General features: G+C 38.1%; 1 long non-coding RNA gene across 4 annotated transcripts in view; it reads right to left on the bottom strand.

Annotated features, from left to right (window-relative positions):
- Positions 1–19,798, bottom strand: part of LOC111606623 — a 117,178-nt gene that overhangs the window by 14,168 nt on the left and 83,212 nt on the right. For 3 of the 4 annotated variants that reach the window (XR_002752162.1, XR_002752161.1, XR_002752159.1), the window contains one exon: positions 9,255–11,745. The exons of the other annotated variant lie outside the window; for it this stretch is intronic. This is a non-coding gene — a long non-coding RNA (uncharacterized LOC111606623). Of the gene's footprint in view, positions 1–9,254; positions 11,746–19,798 lie in introns of those variants that run through there. 4 annotated transcript variants of the gene reach the window in all.

Here is a 19,798-nt window from a genome sequence, read left to right as displayed (position 1 = left end):
AGCGTCTGCTCATGTGTGTAAAAACTATATTTTAACTACAGTTCACTGTTGGATGAATTGTTCGGATTCATCCAACAGTTTATTCAAGTGTATAGTTTTTGTTAGTGCAACTTTTTGTCAGTCTAGAAAGCTGTAGTCTGGTTTCTATAAATTTAGACAATACTTTGTATCAGTAGGTGTGTTATTTTTGTTTTTTTTCACAGTTGTTTCAGAAATCAGTCACAAACAAAAATTCTACGGATTTGGCCATGAAATTGTAGTTTTGTTTATTAAAAGTCAGTAAACTGATTTATTTTACACTGGAAGAACCAAAAGATAAATAAATGAAATAATAATAATAATCAATGCCTTGCTGCTGAAATGTGCTATACAAATAAAATTTGATTGATTGATTGATTGATTGATTGATTGATTGATTGATTGATTGATTGATTGATTGATTGATTGATTGTGATTTGATTTCCTTGTAAATACACTCACTGGACATATTATTGTTTGGATCTACAAACCAACAGAAAACAAGTAACTGTGATTTACGCCCAACGAACAAAAATAACCAAAAAGATTTGCTCACGCTAGTCGATTTAGATTCTTTAGAAACTTTTCAGAAGAGAAGAGCAGCTACTTACACTATTTACCTGATAGTAAGGAATTTTCTCAAACCCAGTTTAGCCATGTTTCCACGTTTGAAAACCAGTAAACCAGTAAGATTTTCCAGCCATATTAGCAAAGTAAGCCAAAAACAAAATATTTCTCTACATTTTCCATGTTCAAACACTGTAGTACCATGTGCAGCAAGTGATCGTGTATATAGTACAATGTCTGAAAGACTTATTGACGAAAATAAGCACAAACAAAAAATGTTTTTGGTGCAGAAAATTTTATATGGATGCCAGTCATCCTGGATTTTGAGGGACGGGCTGCTGGGAAAAACTTAGACGTTCCTTGAGTTCCGTCTCTTAGGAACGCTCCTGTTAATGTTCCTCACTTCACCACTGTACATGTCAGTGTAGCTGACAATTACACTCCTTCTTTCAACGAATCATCCAGTTGATATCTATTTATTTTCTCTTTTGATGACTTAACTCAGCAAGATTAAAAAGTCCTGCTCTATGCTGGTTTTGAAATAATAAAGCAATGCTAATTGGAAATGTTGGCATTTAGTGAAATGGTAGTTTGGGAACAGTGTATGTGGATATAGGTGGATATTGAAACTTCAGCCTAATCCTCATAATCCTTATGCCGGGTTAGTTTAAACTCATTTTAACCCTACTGAGAATAAAAGTCACATGTTATTAAGCAACAAGGTTTCCTGATGTGTTATTTATGAAAATCCTCAAAACAAAAAACTGTTTTAACACAGACTGCCAGTAAAACCTCAACATTCTTACCATGATTTTTGGGTAAAGCAGTTTTATTAACCATAAAAAAAAACTGTTTTCAATGAGACAGTCATACCTGTAACGTTTGCATACATTCAAAATGACCAGTTCTTCAGATTTAGAAGAAGAGCAGCGATAAGAAGACGCCGCGGTGAGTGAGTCACCACTGCTAAGAAAAACATGACACTCGGTCTGATCCCAGTGCACACACAAAGCACACCTTGATGAGTATCTGCCTGAGCTGCGGACGTCAGAAGGCAACACGAAGGTGAACTGTGAGTCAATTTTATCACAGGAACCTGCAAAAAAAAAAACAAACAAAAAAAACACCTGGGTGATTAAGCGGCAGACATTTTAAGGAAAACGTGCCAATGCTTCTCCCCGTGTTTTTAAGATGTCATGATTTACGGGTGGTGCTGCTGAATCGTGTTGCTGGGAAATTTACAGAACCAGGTTGAAAATAATTATGCAAGCCATTGAGTTTTTATTTCTTATACTATTGTAAAAAAAAAAAAAAAATTGTTGTAGAAACAAAACAGTATGATGATCAAAACACATTTCTGTTCAACTCACAGAAATGTGAGTTGAACAGTTTTGAGTGCTGAGTCAGTCTATGGTGCTAGTAAAGACAGCAGACTTCTTTTTTTTACAGGAATCAGATATTATGTGAAAAACCAAAAGATAGGAACACCCGGTGTGTGTGTTAATGCTTGCTGGTCTTTGAAAGTTAGAGGATGGAGAACTAAAATGAAAGTTACAGAGAGCAGAAACCATTCTGTGTTTTTTGACAAAGACGCCTGCCCCGTCAACTAGCTTCCCCTTCTGAACTATTTTTTTATTTACAAAAAAAAAAAAAAGAAGAATAGAGCTACAGAACACAAATGCTTATGCTGTCACAAGTACAAGAAGTATTGTACTCGCTGTGCTCAAGACTTCTGCAAAACTAATTTCCTGGTTGCAAACTCGAAAGGCAAAAAACACTTCTGGAGTGCAACAAAAATCATAGCTCATAAATAATGTAAATACCAGCAGGGTGCAAGGAGTGATTCACGCACCAGTCCACACAAGAGACAGACAGGATTAAAACTAATAGAGGGAAATATTTATGAGTGAGACACTAAGGGTCTAGTAAATACCCACCCTGCACAAAAATGCTCTAGTGGCCAGTCCAAGATTTGCAGGTCTTAAACACTAAAAAAAAAAAAAGGGAATGCTGACAAAAAGAAAAACCCTGTCTCCCTCTAAAAAAGAAGAAAAAAAAAACCCACAAACACAAATCTTATACAGGTGCATAAAGTGCAAGTCAGTGAATGGCAGTTTCACTGAAACGTGAAAGAGTTTTCAAGCAGAAAAGCTGTCAGATTTTTTTTTTTTTGCGAAAAAATAATTCAATCACTGCTGCATTTCTTCTTAACATTTCAGTGACATACAACGACACGCACTTCCACTGCCTTTATACTCATCTATTAATGCCAGACTCTTAGCTTAAACTGTACCACTGCAAACCAAGTGGAAGTAAATGGGAAAATGCTACAAAATGTCGTAGCCTATGTGCACAAGCAACTTTTATACAAGTATTTTCTGAATTTTGACTCAAATGCAAACAATATCCTGATTATTATAATTCAAAGACAGATGCAAAGAAGAAAGATGCAGCTGGTCATAATTTTCACACATAATTTCGCACATAATGCTACACCCTCATTGTAGCATTTTTAAAATCAAGCACCATCATTTGCTTCGATCTTTTTTCTGTAGGTGTCTGTTTAGGTCATCTGATAAAATCAAACCCACGGAGAAATTAATTGTTTCAGTCAGCAATGAAAACCTGCACCAAATGCACAAAGATCATAATGTTAAATTTGTGGGTTTATGTCTGACATTTAGTTTGACCTTTTCAGCACAAACCGTTTTTCACTTCTTAGCCAAGCGTATCAAATATTTTTTAAAATTTTATTTCAAATGCAGCCAGCATTTCCAGCCAGTGTTAAAATTAAGGAAAGATATTTGTCTTTATATTTTCTCCTTTTTTTCCCCCCTGTCACAGTCAGTTCTGTCTTTAACAGCTACAGCTATTTTCCTTTTTAGTTTATGTGACCCAGCTGCAACACATTTGAGCATTCAGCAAAAGCAAAATACACTTTTGGAACAAATAATTAAGAAATGCACAATGAACATGAAGCAGATTCAATTTTCAAAAACTTACCGCAAATCTTGTCATTCTATTTCTTTTTTTTCCTACATGTGTCCCTTCATCATCAAAAACCACAATATGTCTAAAAAACAAGCTTTGCGGCCTTACCTAAGCTCCACAGGAGTTCATAACCTTTAAGCTCATGAGATCTGATTTCCAATCTCCACCAACCTGCTGGTGAAATGCAAGCAAACTTTTCTTCAGAAGGATGCATGTTGCTGCCATAGCAGTGGACCTCATTAAAGGGCAGTAATATGTGTTTTCCAGGCACATAGTGCCATATTATAGTATAATCAAGTAATTATGCTAGCTTCAGCTGTTATCAAAATGCTATTTATATCAAATACGACTAAAAAGAAATTTTACTTCCTGATTTAATGCCTTGAAATTGGGCCTCTGTCTCTTTAAAAACTCCTGCTCTTCCTGAAACTCCGCCTTCAGGAAGTCGTCACAACGTCACTCCTCCATTAACCCTTTAACAACGTCTTTACCAGACGTAGCTTGCGTATGATGAGCTAAGCAGGTGCGCGGTTCCACCAGGTGTTTGCTAATTGCTGCTGGCTAGTCTGAAGGAGCCGAGTGGAGGAGCCATGAAGGAGAGCTGCTCTGTGAGACGGACGTACGGAGATCGCAGCTCAGAGGAGGTACTGCACCTAGTTGGTGGCGCTATGCCCACCCAGGCGTTTTACGCAGCTGGATGGTTGCCATGGAGATTAAAGGATTTCTCAAACATGCATGAAAGAATCAAGGTAACTCTCCAGGTGTGTTTTTGATGAGGCAATAGCATCGTAACATGATGTAAAGCTAAAGATAAAGGTACATTTTACATGATACTGCCCCCTTTAACGGCTTTCCATTGTTTACCTATCAGGCTGTACAGTTTAAAAGGCAGACTAGATATTTATGCTTAGATGTAAGTGCTACAAAACCTGTGAGAAAACCCGTTCACTTGTTACCTATCATGATCTGCCATCCTGATCTAACTAAAATCTATTATGGATTGATTTAAAAGTACATTCAGGTCCTAATTTAGATGTTTATACTTCCTCACTATGTTGAGAAACCAATAAACACATTATCTACTGAATCTAGTACATGCAAGTTTTGGTAGTTGGATTTTCTCATGTAATTTTTACTGCAAATGTAACTGCAACATACTGTATGTGTAAAACTTTAAAATTGGTTTGATTTTCTTTATATATACATATATATATATATATATATATATATATATATATAGAGAGAGAGAGAGAGAGAGAGAGAGAGAGAGAGAGAGAGAGAGAAAGAGAGAGATATTCGGCTCTCCTTGTGTTTCTTATCACAATTTAGCAGTAAGCCTAACTCCCGTTGAATGAATGCTTGAGTATAATAGCTGCGTTTAATTTATTATCATTAGAAAAAGGTTAAACTAAGAAAATTATAATGCCATGCCCAAAATAAATCAACATAAACCCATAAGCACTATGCAGCTATCAAATTCTACATTTACTTCACACATTCTCAAATAAGATAATAAATAAAATCTACTCAAAAATATAGAAAGAAAACTTACAGACGGTGATGTCGTGGGCATAAACAAGAACCTGACTACAACAGATGCACCTCTTCACGTGTGACTGAGTGACTGAGTGAAAAACTCAACAAAGTGGCTGATTTCCAGTCCCATCCCTGACATGACCTTGAAAATAAAAGACTCAATGTACTGTCACAAAATTAACACTATTATTAACACCATCATTTTACAACAAATTACAGGGCAGAATATATATAATATTTTAAAATTTTTATATCACAAAAGAAGCAAAAGACTGTCCAATTCCTTTTATATTCTGACACCCATTTGACATTGACTCTGCTGACTTACTTCAACTTTACTTCAACTCATGACATTACTGCCCATACATGTTGGGGGTGGAGAGCTTTCCACATCTGGCTAACATGCGAGAAAAAAAAACCAAGCAAATGTATTCTTAGAAATGATTAGTTCTCATCCAATCTCATCATAATTTTAGCTATGTGACCTTTGTTGTTATTTATACAAATCTGTTGTCATTACTGTAAATCATCACTGGTTTCCGATGAAAACATCCAATGACCAAAACATTAAAGGAACTCAGCTCAGTGTAAAACTGAGCTGAGTTCAGTGTAAACTCACTCAGCTTACACTGAGCTGAGTTTAGTGTAAGCTGTGCTGAGGTGAACTCAGCTCACCTCTTTACAAAAATAATTCAATAGCTAAGCTAAAATTAAACAATTGTAAGTGAAATAAGCAGCAGTGTTGGGAGCACATAAGTACAATTGACATGTTAGTGACCTCTGTCCTCAGTACCAACAACACCTCCCATGCTTTGACCTTTCAGCTGCCAGGGTGGATCTACCCACAAGTTTTAGCATGTTTTTTTTTTTCCCTTTGAGCTGATAAACTGTACACAGTGCAAGACTAATTCGTTTCATGCTTTGTGCTTTAGCAGTCTGATGTGGTAAGTAGATCTGGTTACTTTCTCAGTGTCTTTTTGTTTTATGAAAATCTGTTAATATCTAGTTTAAATCACCTTGGAGAAAGCAACAGTAAAGGAACAGCCTAGTGTAGCATCTTGTAAAGCTGCAGTATGTGGTTTGTGTTGCAAATTAGAGCCCGTACCTCCATCGTTAGATATGTTCAAAAATGTAGAGTTTAGATTTTTTTTGACGTTGGCAGATTTTAAAGTCTCTGAGAGACGCCGCTAACGTTTCCCCAACTGCAGCTTGCCGTGTTTCTGCTGCGTGCAGCGTTCAGTGTCATCAATCTGGAATGTTTCCCCACACACTTTGCGCTGTCTCAGTTGTCACTGACTGCACCTGGCGATGGTAATCTTCATCTCTACAAGCAGCAGCGCGAGGAGTGGCCAATGAGGAGCAGTTATCTGGAGTCTGCAGGCCAAGGCAGCTCCCAGCTCTCTCCTGGGAGGAAAAGACTGTGCCTACTTCCGCCGCCACCTGGGGAGGCCAGATCCTGATCTGAGCAGAAACACAAACCTGGCAAATGTCAATAGATTCAGATTTGATCCAACTGAAAGAAGTTGTAGACTTAGGACCTTATCTTTTATACCTAAGGTAAGTTAAAATATGAATTCCCAGCCTAATAAAAGTTGATGGGAGGTGTGTACTGGTCTGCTTGTGGGATGTTGTGATATCAAGCCAGTTCAAAACTCCCAACAACTGATAAAGTAAACATTAGAAATTATACTTTTCTTACAGCCTCCAGGCCAGCAGAGGGCGCCCAGGAGCATCTGACTTTATAGTATAGCTTATGTTTATGAAGAATAAACCTACTTGAAATTTTTCTTAAGAGGTTTATGCCTCAACACGTTTCTTTAATTGATTACTTGTATTCATCCAGAGGAAAATATTCATAATTTGAAAGTTACGTTAGCATAGCTGATTTGAATAGTCCGTTTCTTAGTCATTTCTGATTGTGTCTGCGCTGTAGTCACGCTTCAGGCTCACAGTAACTGCGAGTAAATGATTAATGACTGTGCTTAAGGTTATTTATTGCCATTATTATTGAATAACATGCATGGAACAGAACAAAATAGCTAGTGGTAGCAGAGTGGTTTCTTCATGTAGGCCTATCAGAGCCGGCCAAATGCAAAACAGACTAAGCTACTGCTTAGAGCTTCCAGTGTCCATCAGCATACAAGACAAAAAATTAATTGAAAGAATATTAAGGACACACAAAGAAAAAAATATACAAACATTTTTTAAAATATGCATGTTTATTACTAAATATTCTAAACAACATAACATAACTATTATCTATTTTTTTTAAAATAGCAAAGAGTTTTGTTAATTTAGGCTAATGAAATAAACACTCAGATTTGAGAATCTCTATCTGGGAGAAGAAAGAATGTGAGCCGTTTTCTATAAATCCAACTTCTTCCTTATTCGGTCTGCATGGAGACGGGCCAGATGTTTGGGGGGATTTCCCCAAAATTTTACTTAATTTGATGTCGTATTTAGGATTGCAATGATCAAGCCAAGCAGCAGGTAACTGGACTGGCCAGGTAAATGAGAACATCATCTACATAATTAAACTGTTTTTGAAGATTTTAGTAAGTTCTCAGCTGTTACGCTTCACAATGACGCCTCAGTGTTGACACTTGTCTTCGTAGGCCAGAAATTATGTATAATATATTCATATGTTGCACACAAATAAATTCACACATATAGTCAAACACTGGTTGCTCTGCTGTCGAGTTTTTCTACGCATCAAGCATCAAATGCTCATTTTCTGGATTGCGAAAGCGTTGAACTGCAGCAGTTCACGAGAAACATCCAAACTTGAAAGAAAATGGTAAAAGGAAATAGGAAATAAATCACATTCTTTTACATTTTGACAGGATGTTGATGTAGTGTGTGTTCATCACACACTAACCCAACATGGGCACTAAACTGATACCTAAGAAAACCTGCAGTCTCTTCTGGTTTAACAAGCATTTGTCAGGGTAAGTATAACACTTTGGATCATTTTTCTAGAAATGGAGCCAGGCTAATAAGAAAGATTTTAGAACGTACAAATGCAAACATCGCTTTGGGAAATTTCTTTCAAGCAGGTTCCAAGACCTCGAAGCTGATCTGTGACTGAATGACTGATGATTAAATGGCACCCATAGTTAGTCTGGTCTCATAATCTGATCTGTAAAACAAACATTCACCATTTAAAAAGGGTCATGGAGATTAGGGACTTTTGTAAAAATAAATGTATACTGTATACTTTACTCAGACTTGTAATTTCTCCTTAAAAATGAGAAGTGCATGGAGCGTGTTCTTCACGTTGTGTTCATTTACAAAAGGTGCTAAACTGAGAGTTGTTGGCACAGTTTAGCCAAGATGGCATTTCCGCTCATTATCACTTGAACTGATAATTCTCAGCATCTGTGGACACAAACAGAGCAGAAGCCAGAGGAAGCAGCACACTCACAATAGAAGAAAGGATGGCAAGCCGCTGCTTCCCACCTCTATTTTTGAAGCTTTGTCAGCATAGCTAGGTAACTCTTTCAACACAAACACAGTCACCTCTGAGTCACCTCTCTGACTGGATGACTCTATTTAAAGCACAAAGCTCACTGAACTGAACCAATATGTGAAGTAAAGAAGTTGGAGATCCTTTGAGGAAAAAGTGAACTGCGGTCCATTCGGGGACACGACAGAGTTTTGAACTTCCTCAGTTTGAGATGATTTCCCACTGCCAGGATTAACTTTTGCCAGAGTTCAAATAGAGAGGAGCACATCGCACTTTATAGGGACCAAAATACCGCTCCGTTGCTCACACCCTGACTCACTACAGCTTCTTTCACACACCCGCCTTCCTGTTCAGTTTCTTCCCTCTCTTTCAGGCTCCCATGCTCTGCCGTAACAGAAACACACTGGCAGGCTGCGTGCCTCCTTCGCTTTGTGTTCACTACACAAACAAAGAGCTGAGCTGCTCGTGTTTTTCCCGTCCTCCTGCAATGCGCCGCTCAAGCTGATTGCCATCTAGCATGAGAAATGATTCCTTCTAGAGAAAAGCAGATTGAACAACAGCAATGAGTTTTCTCTCTCTTTTCTGATTTTCTTTTCTTCTTTTTTTTTTTTTTAACACATCTGGTAAAAGTAGACGGCCAGCACTGAATGGTAATAACACACACGAAGCTTATAAGTCAAAGGAAACCATTTATTTTGATTCAATATTGGTGGAAAACAATTGCAAAAGGCATTAAATACAAAAATAAAGCGCAAAGTCTGACATGCAGCTTTACATTCAAACTCCAGGACATAAATAAGCTTGTTTTCAATAGAGTTACTAGAAAAGCTCATCTAAAAGGGCCAAACACATGTTATGATTTGAATGTTAATGAAGTTCAAGATCTGTACGTTTGTGAAGGAGGGAAGTCATCTGAAGGCCAGAAGAGATATTTACGTTTCTTAGCTTGTTAGCTGAAAGCTGACTTGGACAGATTCGTCTTCAAAAATAAAGAAATCTACTTTTATCTGATGTCGAGATCATTTATTTTAAAAATCCAGTCAGATTTAGTCGCCTGTCCATATACTATTTGTTTTTGTGCAAAAACTATTGGTCAAACTTGGCAGACCAGACCTGTTTTTATTGCTATTGTTGTCGAAAATGAAGCATCTGCTGTCCTCTTTATTACATTTTTACAGTGTCTGTCACCTCGGGTGAAAATAATTGACAGCCTATAAGAAATAAATTGTACCTTTGAAGCAAAGTTACACATATTTAGAAAAATGTAACCTTTACTTTGATTACATATTTGCAAAGGGGGCAATATCCCCCACATAGAAAATTGTCAAATTGTTTTTAGTGCTTTCAACAATCCCCAATAAATACATGTCACTGAAGCTTTCTTTTTTAAATTGTACTTTTAACTTTTGATCAGAATGTCAATGAGATTTTAATTAGGGAACCATGACAGCCTGTTTGTTTGGATTATAAATGTCTCATTGCCCTTAGTCGCTTTATTTTATCCCGTGTACAATAGATGACAATCTCTACATCAGATGGTTTTGAAATGCAGCCAGGAGTAACTTATTGGGTTCACCAAGGTGCTCTCATGCCAGCTGGTTGCTTTGGATCCATGCCAGAAAATAAAAGCCTTTTTACATCCTATTGTCACAAAGGTAAACATGTGGAGTTTGTGAAACTTTAGAAAGACTCACTGCAATTATGTGGTCAGATGAGACAAAGACAAACTTTTTGGCAACCAGCAGGTCAGTCTGGTGTCAAACAAGGGACGAACATGTTAAAAAAAAAAAAAGCAAGAAAAAAAAAGCACCTCTTAAAAACGGCATAAGATGTGTGATGGTGTGAAGCTGTTTCACAACAAGAGGGCCATTAGTATTTGTTTTAGTACATTGCATCACACTGCAGAAACACAAAATCTTATTAAGTAGTTTTGGTCCAGTTCCTACTGCAAATATCACAGTAAATAAGAGAAAACTAACTTACAAGTAATTTTTCAGCAATAAATATGAGCTTTTTTTAAAGCCAATAATTCCTTAATATTGATGAAACAGTTCTAGTTCCATTGGCAGATTATTTCACTTGTAACATGTATCTAGTGATTTTTTTTCAATAAATCATTGACTTAAAACAAACTGGTACATCTTGCTGAAAAGTTACTGTATGTCAGTTTTGTATTATTCCTAGTGTGCTAAGGTGTTTGTACTGGAAGCTAGACCAAAATTACTTGGCAAGATTTTGTGTTTTTGCAGTGCACGACTTCTCTGAAATACCAGATTTGAAATAAAAATCAGTTGGAAACCTGAAGCTGATTAGCGTCATTATTTTTTTAGCCATTTTTTTTTTTTAAATGACCTAAAAACCACAGAAACAAAAACAAAAACCAACCGTCCCAAACGTAAACGTATTCAAAACGTGCCAGTGACTTTAAAAGAATAGAGCAAAGCAGAGTACAGTACACTGAACAATCTAGAGAGGTTGAACAGAATCAAAAATCTCTTTTTCTTTAATCCCTCAACGTTGTGAAGTAGCACAGGAGAAGACTAATCGCTGTCTTTTAACAGCAGAGGTGTCAATAGATGCATCATGGGAGATTTTGCTCAAAACAATTCTTTTGTATTGCCGGATCCACACCACTCCCCTTGCTCAAGTGAAAGGTATGCAAGTAACAGAAATGGGTGGTAGATGTTTGTTTTGTTTTTGTCGGTGGCGGACCGAGTTCAACGAGTGGACAACCTGCTGGATGCGTTTTGGTTTTGTTAGTCGTGTTTCTAAACCTGATGGGACTTTAACAGAGTCAGCATGACTTAGTGTGAAGATTGTCGTAAAAGACAAAAAGAGAAAAAAAAAAAAAAAAACAGCCACAGAACTCGAAAACCCGTTAACAAGCCCAGCAAACCCAGGCTCCGGGGGAAGTTAACAGCATTAATCTCCAGCTGGTGTTTTTATGGTCATCTGATGCAATGCATCGATTAAAGTCTTGCCTACTGCCGCTCAAACCTCTCCGCTTTGTTCTTCCTCTGAACACTTCTTCCGATTATTCCCACAGGCAATTCCGCAGCACAGTTTAGGTCACTGAGGACCGGCAGCTGCTAACCACGACACCCAGCGCCACAGCCTGCGGTCGCCAGCCTCCTCATCTTATGACCATGTTCTCACCGACTCAGCAGCTGGAAGACAACCAGATAAAACACTGTTAGCGGTGGAGTGGGGGGGGGGAGAAATACAAAAAGACTCTAAACTGAATAAAGGATTAAAAACTGCAAAAGAAATATATAAAAATACCACACTTCGGCCCTGCTTACATGTCTTGCTAACATGTGCCCTGGGTAATTGGTTCAGCTGACAGTGCTGAGTATGAGTGTTAACATCTGCTGTTACATGTTTCCAAAAGCGATCATAAAACGAAACTGCTGCGATGTCGCAGAGGTTAACGTCCGTGCACTTCTGCAGATTAAAGTCCAAAACTGCAGATTTTCAACCTCGCAGTTGTCTTTGCGGCCCAGCCGTGGGGCCAAAGCCTTAAAACTCTGTGCAGCTCAAACACCGACGTTAACGCCAGCAAAACACCCGTGGGTTGTGAGCGCCGCCACATAATAACAGCAACATACAACCTGCTCGCTCAGACACCGTTTAGTGCTGATTTGCTACATTAAAGCCAATCAGAAAGATCCTGTTTTTAGTCTTTGCAGAAGGAAAATTCACTTGTCACAGCGGGGTGGTGCACTAAGTACACAAAATAAGAAAATGCACCTGGTGTGTAATTAAGTGAGCATTTAAATGCCAGAAGGAAATCTGCCCAGCAAGTTAAAGCATGAGTTACTGCCCACAGACAATTATATAAAGCGCAGCATATGTGCACCTGGCAAAAAAGAGAAAAAAAACAAACAAACTGTACAGTAATTGGACAGTAATTGCATGTGGTAATTACACAGAAAATTTAATTTATATGGCATATTAAAAGCTAAAATACAGGGTTATTGGATAATAAACAGTATTTGCAGAAAAAACGTTCAAGAAAAACACGGTGTGGATACATTAGTGTGTGTTAAAATAAAAATTTTAAATAGGGGGTTATGCAGACTGAAAACCATTTGAGGTTTAGGCAGAGACATTAATAAGCAAATTTCCCCCATTCAAAGTCAAGTCTCGGGTTTTTGAAGTTCAAGTCACGTTACTTCCCATCCACTCATCCAACTTAAGCTTCATTTCTAAAGTCATTGACTGGAAAATCTAAAGTCTTTGTTGGGGAAATCTCAGTAAAGTCCAACTTTTTCCCTCCCAAATCCAAGTGAAATTTCAAGTTATTTGCCATAAGACCAGACGGAGTCTCAAGTCTTTGAAGGGAAAGTTCAAGTCAGTTCAAGGCAAGTCTCAAATTATTTACGTCAAATCCAAGTCTATAACAAAGGTTATTTACCAGGTTTATTTGAATTTCATGTCATTGAAAAATTAGTCGAGACTCACAGAAATAAACATCAAGCCTTTCAGTCAGCCAATAACGCTGCAGTGCTTTAGGTTAAGGCACTAAATTTTTTTGAAATTCCATATTTACCTCATTAGAAACAGGAATTTGCTATCGCTACAGAGTCTGAGTCAGTCATTGTTTGTGTGACAGAAGTGTGTCTGCAGTCTAAATCTGAAGAAACTCCTGTCCCATATTTGGTCTTAGGACCTGCTGCTCTTAAAACATCAGAAAGCAGTTGGGCTTGACACGGTGGTTTTCCTGTAGATGGGTCACTATACTTTAGCTACTGCTAAAAGAGCTATGAGCTCCCTTCCACCGGGTCATACAGAGTCCAGTTACATCCCCAACTTATCGCACCTGCTCAGAGAAAACTAACATGTGAACTTATGAAGCTGACCGGCTCGTACAGGTTCCTACCATCACCCTCAGACTTTCTACTTCCCCTACGCAAAACCCAACATTCATCAACACTCTGTCATAAAGGGTCTATAAAATCGTTCTCTGTGGATAGATGGGACTTTCACCCTTCTTAGTGCATCACATCTGTTGTGGCTGATGAAAGCAACTATGTGTGTAAATACAACACGGGGTGTTCATTTGTGTATGCATTGTAATTTGAATTAGGGATGAAACAGTTAAGGACCTAAAAATGTCTTGTGGTTAGTGTAACTGTTATAAAGTGAAATTATAATTAAAGCTGAACTGAAAAGACGAAAGCAGAGATATTGCAGCCACCAAGAAAAAAAAACTATATTGATACATCAGGTGAACTGACATCAGGTGCGACTTCTTCTAAACCTTCACAATAAGAGCATTAAGCACAATGACTCTTATTAAGCGGTTTGTAAATAAGTACTACAGTAAGTGTTTTTATACTTATGCAGTAGATATTAGACTTTCAACAATAAGAACCTCAGCTTAGTTCAGACAGTTGCAAAAAATATATATTTTTTGTAGTTTGTACTTCTAATTTAACAGCTATGCAGAGCTGTGACAAATTAACCTAAGAATGTATTAAAGTAATCTAATCTAAGTCCATCATGAGTTGCATTTGAAGCTTACTCTTGAATAAATGCTGTTTCAAATAAGAGTCCTTCTAAAAATAAGCAATAATTAGGGTCACTTTGTTTAGAACAAGCCCTTCTTAGTCATGATGGGTCCCATCTGTCCAGAGAAAACAAATCAGGCATCGAATAATTTTTGAGGCTTTGCCTCGCTGCTAGGAGAGAAGAAGAGCCTTAAAGTTTTGGCAATACAACAGACAATAAGACCTCCTCCCTGGAGAGCTTTGTGCATTTTGTGGAAAAAAAAAACAAGGCAGACATTTACAGTTAAAGCTTATAGCAGACAATGTTTTGGAAATCTTATGATCCAGCGTAGAGTCAACAAGGGTGAGACATTTGGGCTGCAAATAGAAATTGGTTCTGTTTGCGCTTGTTTTGCGATACCTCTCAATGGATCTTAAATAGTCGACATTTAGGACTATTTGACAAATTATGTACAATCTTAAAATAGATAAGATTTCAGTAATGTTACCTTGGAATGTTCTAGCCCCGGCACTGACCGTCAATAACCTCTCTGGATGTTTTCAGTAAGAAGAGGAGGAAGAGTGTTATATGAGAATACAAATTCACATATTTTGGGCACTAAAGAGTCCCTGTAGAAAGATGCTGATTAGCTCTATAGCTGCCATTTCAGACTTACAAAGTAATGGAAGTTATTGAAAATGAAAGCCCTCGCATAATACCATGTGCTGCCTTCATTATCTAGACAAAGGCCTCCGCTTGTCGAATAACTGATAGGCTTTCCTGCAGAGGATAAATGTGTTTAGTCGTTTTACGAGTACTGCCGGCAGACACTTTGCCTGAAAAGCTAAAAACAAGTGCAGAAAGATAAATTACAGTCTTCAATTATTAACCCTGCCTTGCTCCTTTCTGTATCCTCTGCACTGATCGCAGCCCAGGCAGAAGGATATTCCCGGGCTCAGACATGGTGTTAATCATTCTGCTGAGAGCTGGGGAGATGAATTAGCTTGCTGCCCTTTTGGTAAGAAGCGTATCACTGTGTTTCACTCTTACTTAATCTCAATGTGTAAAATGTTTTTTTTTTTTTTTTTTTTCATTTTACTCCCAGCTTTTGCATTAACATCAAAGAACAGCAGCTCACTTTTAAATTCGGCCGTTCGTGACATGAATCATCAGCGCACATTGCTGAAAAGGCCCCGAAGTGCAAAATGCTTCAACTTGCGGCAACAAAAGCGCAATCATTTTCTCCTCAAGAGTAAACAGAGATATGAAAGAAGGAGAAAAAACAGGGATGTCTATTCAATCCACTGACTTTTTTTCCTCCCCCCCGGGACAAGTAGGTGTAACAAAGATTATTCTACTGAGCAGACAGCACCAGATTAACCAGTCTGACAGATGACTCGGTGCTCTGTCATCCCGGTTTGATAAAGTGGATCTGCATTTAGCTCCCTGACAGCTGCTTTAAACACTCCACAGTTCATTTATTAGAAAGGAAGCAACAAGATGCCTTAAAAGCTTGGGACTGATTAAATGTGGGCACCCAACAGAGACAGAGATTCACACTTGTTTTGCTATACTACATTTTTCCCCATGCGTTTCCTTCCTTGCTAGAGTATTTATTATTATTATTATTAGTATTATGAAAAGAGAAAAGTTTAAAAGCCTTTAACTTTTCACTTCACACTTCATAAAAACATCGCTGCCTACACATTCAGCTTAAAGGCCTTCTTGGCTAAGAGTTTTAATAGCTTAGCAATGACTGGACAGGGAGAGCACGGCTGTTCTCAGCTTATACTCTGGTTGAGTCATTAAATATGTTTTTTTTTCCCCCACATGTGTTTCCTTAAGGTTGGGTTAGAAAAGAAAGCATTCGCAACGGTCTGACACGATTCAAAAGTATTTCATTCAAGAGTACTCAAATTTTGTTATGTGCAAAATATTCCATGTTATGAATGATTTTACACGCAGAAAAATGATTAATGTTGGGATTATGTTGCCATCAAAGCTACTGTAGGGGTGGATGCTAGCCTATGCTGTCTGAAAGTCTAGTTAGAAAGTTTGTCTTTCACGGTCACCGGTCAGGAAATCCAGCTGAGTAATATCTGCTTAGAGGGAACTGGCTTTTGTTGGGGCCCCCAGAAAAGCTGAAGTGGACTCTCACGTCACAGGCGGGGTTAAACCCAAACACTTGATGCGGTGTCATACTGCAACGACTAGTTTCTGCTTTTACATGAGAAACAGACAAAATAGCATTCCGAAACATAACCCGCCGCGGTACCGCTCAGTTGAATCGAGGCATTATAGCGCCATCATGCTATTTTAAAAAAAATATTTGTATTATCTTTGTGCTTCACCTGAATATCTAATATCTATTATTTGCTGTGCTTCAAGCAAATAATGCTCTGAAATTAGCTTTCAGCACATCAGTACGCATAACATGTTCCAACCAAGCTCCCACATATCGTTTGGACATGTGAAAATCAACTCTGTTGTAACTTAAAGATATTGAGTACATGCCACATACGCACCAATGTTACAGAAAATACGCAAGCATTAATCAGATTTAACTGAAATGGTCTGAAAATAACATTAAATAATCTCATTTTGTGCTATGCAGACGCCCTGTCTACACCGATGAAGATACACCCGCCGCAAATAGCTGCAGTGTCAACAAGGAGAGGGATTTCTAGTTTTCCTGTCTGAACATGGCATCTTCCAAAATCAGATAAGCAGGAGACTATGACTGAATGAATGATGAAAGAAACAAAAAGCAGAAGAAAGGTCATGCTTTACAACTAAACTTTCCCAAAAAGAACAAACTTAATTTTAAGACGTCAATCAGACTAGAAAAAGCAAAACTCTTACGAGGCTCGCTTGTGTAGAAGTACATGCCAAAAGAGAAATGCTGGTCGAAGTGATTTCAGTTGGTGGTGGAAATGAGATAGTGAGATAAATTTTGGTAACCACTGCAGTCTAGCATAAAGCAATGTACGATGCCCTGATATTGAGAGCTTCAATTCAAATAATAAGACAAGTAATACGCTTCCTATCTTTTGAAACATAAAAGTATTTTTCAAAATGAATGACAACAGCTCTAAAACAAAATTCATCTCCAATTATCTGCGCCATATATTTGCATGAGAACGTCATGCCTTTGTGTGAAACAGCCGTCATAATGAACCTTTACAGGCTTTGCCACTTTAACAATTGACAAAAGTCGAGTGTGTGCATACAAATTACATACTGGTCAAAGATCAGAGGCTGTGCGATTAATTCGGTCAGGCCATTATTAGTGAAATGAATGAAATCTGATTGATGGATAAGTAGATACTTTATCTTGCTGTCACTTTGGATAAGGCAAAAAAAACCTTCATCAGCAGTAAGTAGGTTTAGGTGTACTTAACACAACTTGTATAAATTGGGTGAGGATCAAAGGTGATGATAAAGAAAAAGTGCAGCAGATACATCACCATCCCGACGAGCCATTTTCCACACAACAACATTTTTCCATGTGGGTTTTCAAAAATCTTAGTTGTGTTTTGAAGCTTCAAGTTATTTGGCCGAATATTTAAATGAGAGCATTCATTAATCATTTTAATCAACGCTTTTTATTAACCGGACGTAAAGTTATGCTAGATTAGAAACTAGTATGATTCGAATTTGTTTCAAAAGGCAGTTTGCAAAAGCGTGCTATTAGGCTACTTGAGATTTGTTCTCTGGAAGGGAGCAGAAATCACAAATCATTTCAAACTGACTTACTGATCTTCTGTGATCAAATAAAGAAAAATAATCAATACCAGCCGTCTCTCGTGTTTTATATTTTGCTTGATAGGAACCAGACTTTCAGATCTTTTTTTTGCTCGTTTTTTTTTTTTAATAGTTCTACTGAAAAGCTGTGAAAATGTTATAAAGATCTGTTTCACATTTAGGCTTAAAGCTCGGCCCAATTGTTGCCACTTAAAGAGACACAATAGGATTTAAAGGGATGGATATGTTCATTACAGTACTGTGATACCGATGAACTGTGCTTCAAAGATACAGAGTTTTAAAACGTACACACTGCATTGATTTTTATTAAACTGGCTGAAATATGAGATTGTTACTCCGCATCAGCAAATTTCTAATCTTAAATGTCCCAAACCAGTTGAATCACTATTAAGGACAAAAAAAAAAATCCCGATTCATACGTACGAATCACACTTCCAATGTAGGAAATCCTTGTTCCAAGATATAAGTCGTCTTTGCCTCTAGCAAGTATTAGGTAGTTTCTTAAATTTACCTTAAAAGCATCAGAGCCACACATTTTCTAATCATTCATGAAGAACCAGGCAATGGTGCAAGGTAATTTCTCTCTACCTGGTTGACCGCTGATGACCATTTGTCAGATTGAGATGATTTATTTTCCACTTGATGGAAACATCTGATCAGATCGTTCTTATTCGACAAAGAGAGAAATGAAGGTGAAGATAGCATCGCACAGCTAAGGACCCAAGCCAGGGAGCTGGGACATTTAACACTAATTGGGATCTTTTCCTGCAAATATACACACACCCTCATGCACACACACGCATACCCACACAGCTGTCAAAACAAGGGAAAGAACAGAGGTACTCCTGCACACAACATTTTAGAGGGGAAAATTAACATCTGTGGCCTTTGTGCCTGGTTTGTGTGTAACTTTTTATTGCTCATCTTGTGGGGATATGAGTATGTTTACAAAGTTAAATTGTGAGGAAACCAGCCTCCTTCGGGGACAAACTGCAAGAACCGAAAACCCCGAGTCATTTAAATTTGAGGGTTAAAAGTTGACGTGGAGAAAGTGTTGGGTTATGCTTCCAAACATCTTCCGAGGAGCAAATGTGAATTTTTTTTTTTTAGAGTTTTCTAAGAGGATGGAAACTAATGTGTGTGTTTGTAAAAGATTACCCAGAGCTGTCGAGCTGCACATGCTCTCACGCACAGGCGCCGAAGGGAATATAATTGAGTTGCATCTTGCGGGTCTGCGTTTAATTTCGTCTAAAATACTTTGGTCTGAAACGACCGGCCGAGCCATCGAGACTCGTGTCTGCAGTCTGTATTATTTTGGTAAAAAGGACCATCTTGAATATTCCTCCCAGGCCAGAACAGACACGTGTCTCAACAGCTGCCTCTACTTTCTATAATAACCCACCAATCCAACAGCAGTAACAGCTGGCCACAAGTTGACACTATGCAGTGCTGTGCCCAGCAATCCCATTTTCAGAAAAAAAGAAACAAAAAAACTTTCCATTTGTCTCCTGCCCTAAAATCGAAGTTCCTCTAACAACTTTTCCTCTAATTTGTTTTCAGCATTTCCCTTCCTTTGACCTATTTTGCAGCTCTGTTTTGAATTGAAGGGCTTTCTAAAATGGGTGGGGAGAGAGTGACTGCTGAAACCCGGAGCTAAATGTCAAGGAAGATGTTGTCTAAAGATGTAATCCTGAGCACTTTGGTAGCTCAGGAGGAAACAAGGTGCTTTACTAGTGGCATGGAGTCTAAAAACAAACACTTTATGGAATACGTCTAGCTTAGTGAGATTGGGAGTGCCTGCGGTCACCAACATTCGGGATTGCAACAGTTTTTTCACTGGATTAAAGCCTGGACTTTGACTGGGACACACGGATCTTTGATGTGAACCATTCCAGTATAGCTCCAGACATATACCGCCACCACGTTTCACTCCAGAGATTTTCTCCTCAGGGTTAGGTGTTG

This window comes from Xiphophorus maculatus, chromosome 22, assembly GCF_002775205.1.
Source record: "Xiphophorus maculatus strain JP 163 A chromosome 22, X_maculatus-5.0-male, whole genome shotgun sequence".
In the NCBI taxonomy this organism is placed as follows: Eukaryota; Metazoa; Chordata; class Actinopteri; order Cyprinodontiformes; family Poeciliidae; genus Xiphophorus; species Xiphophorus maculatus.
The sequence above is the reverse complement of the archived record's forward strand: the minus strand, read 5'-3'. Positions and strand labels throughout refer to the sequence as shown.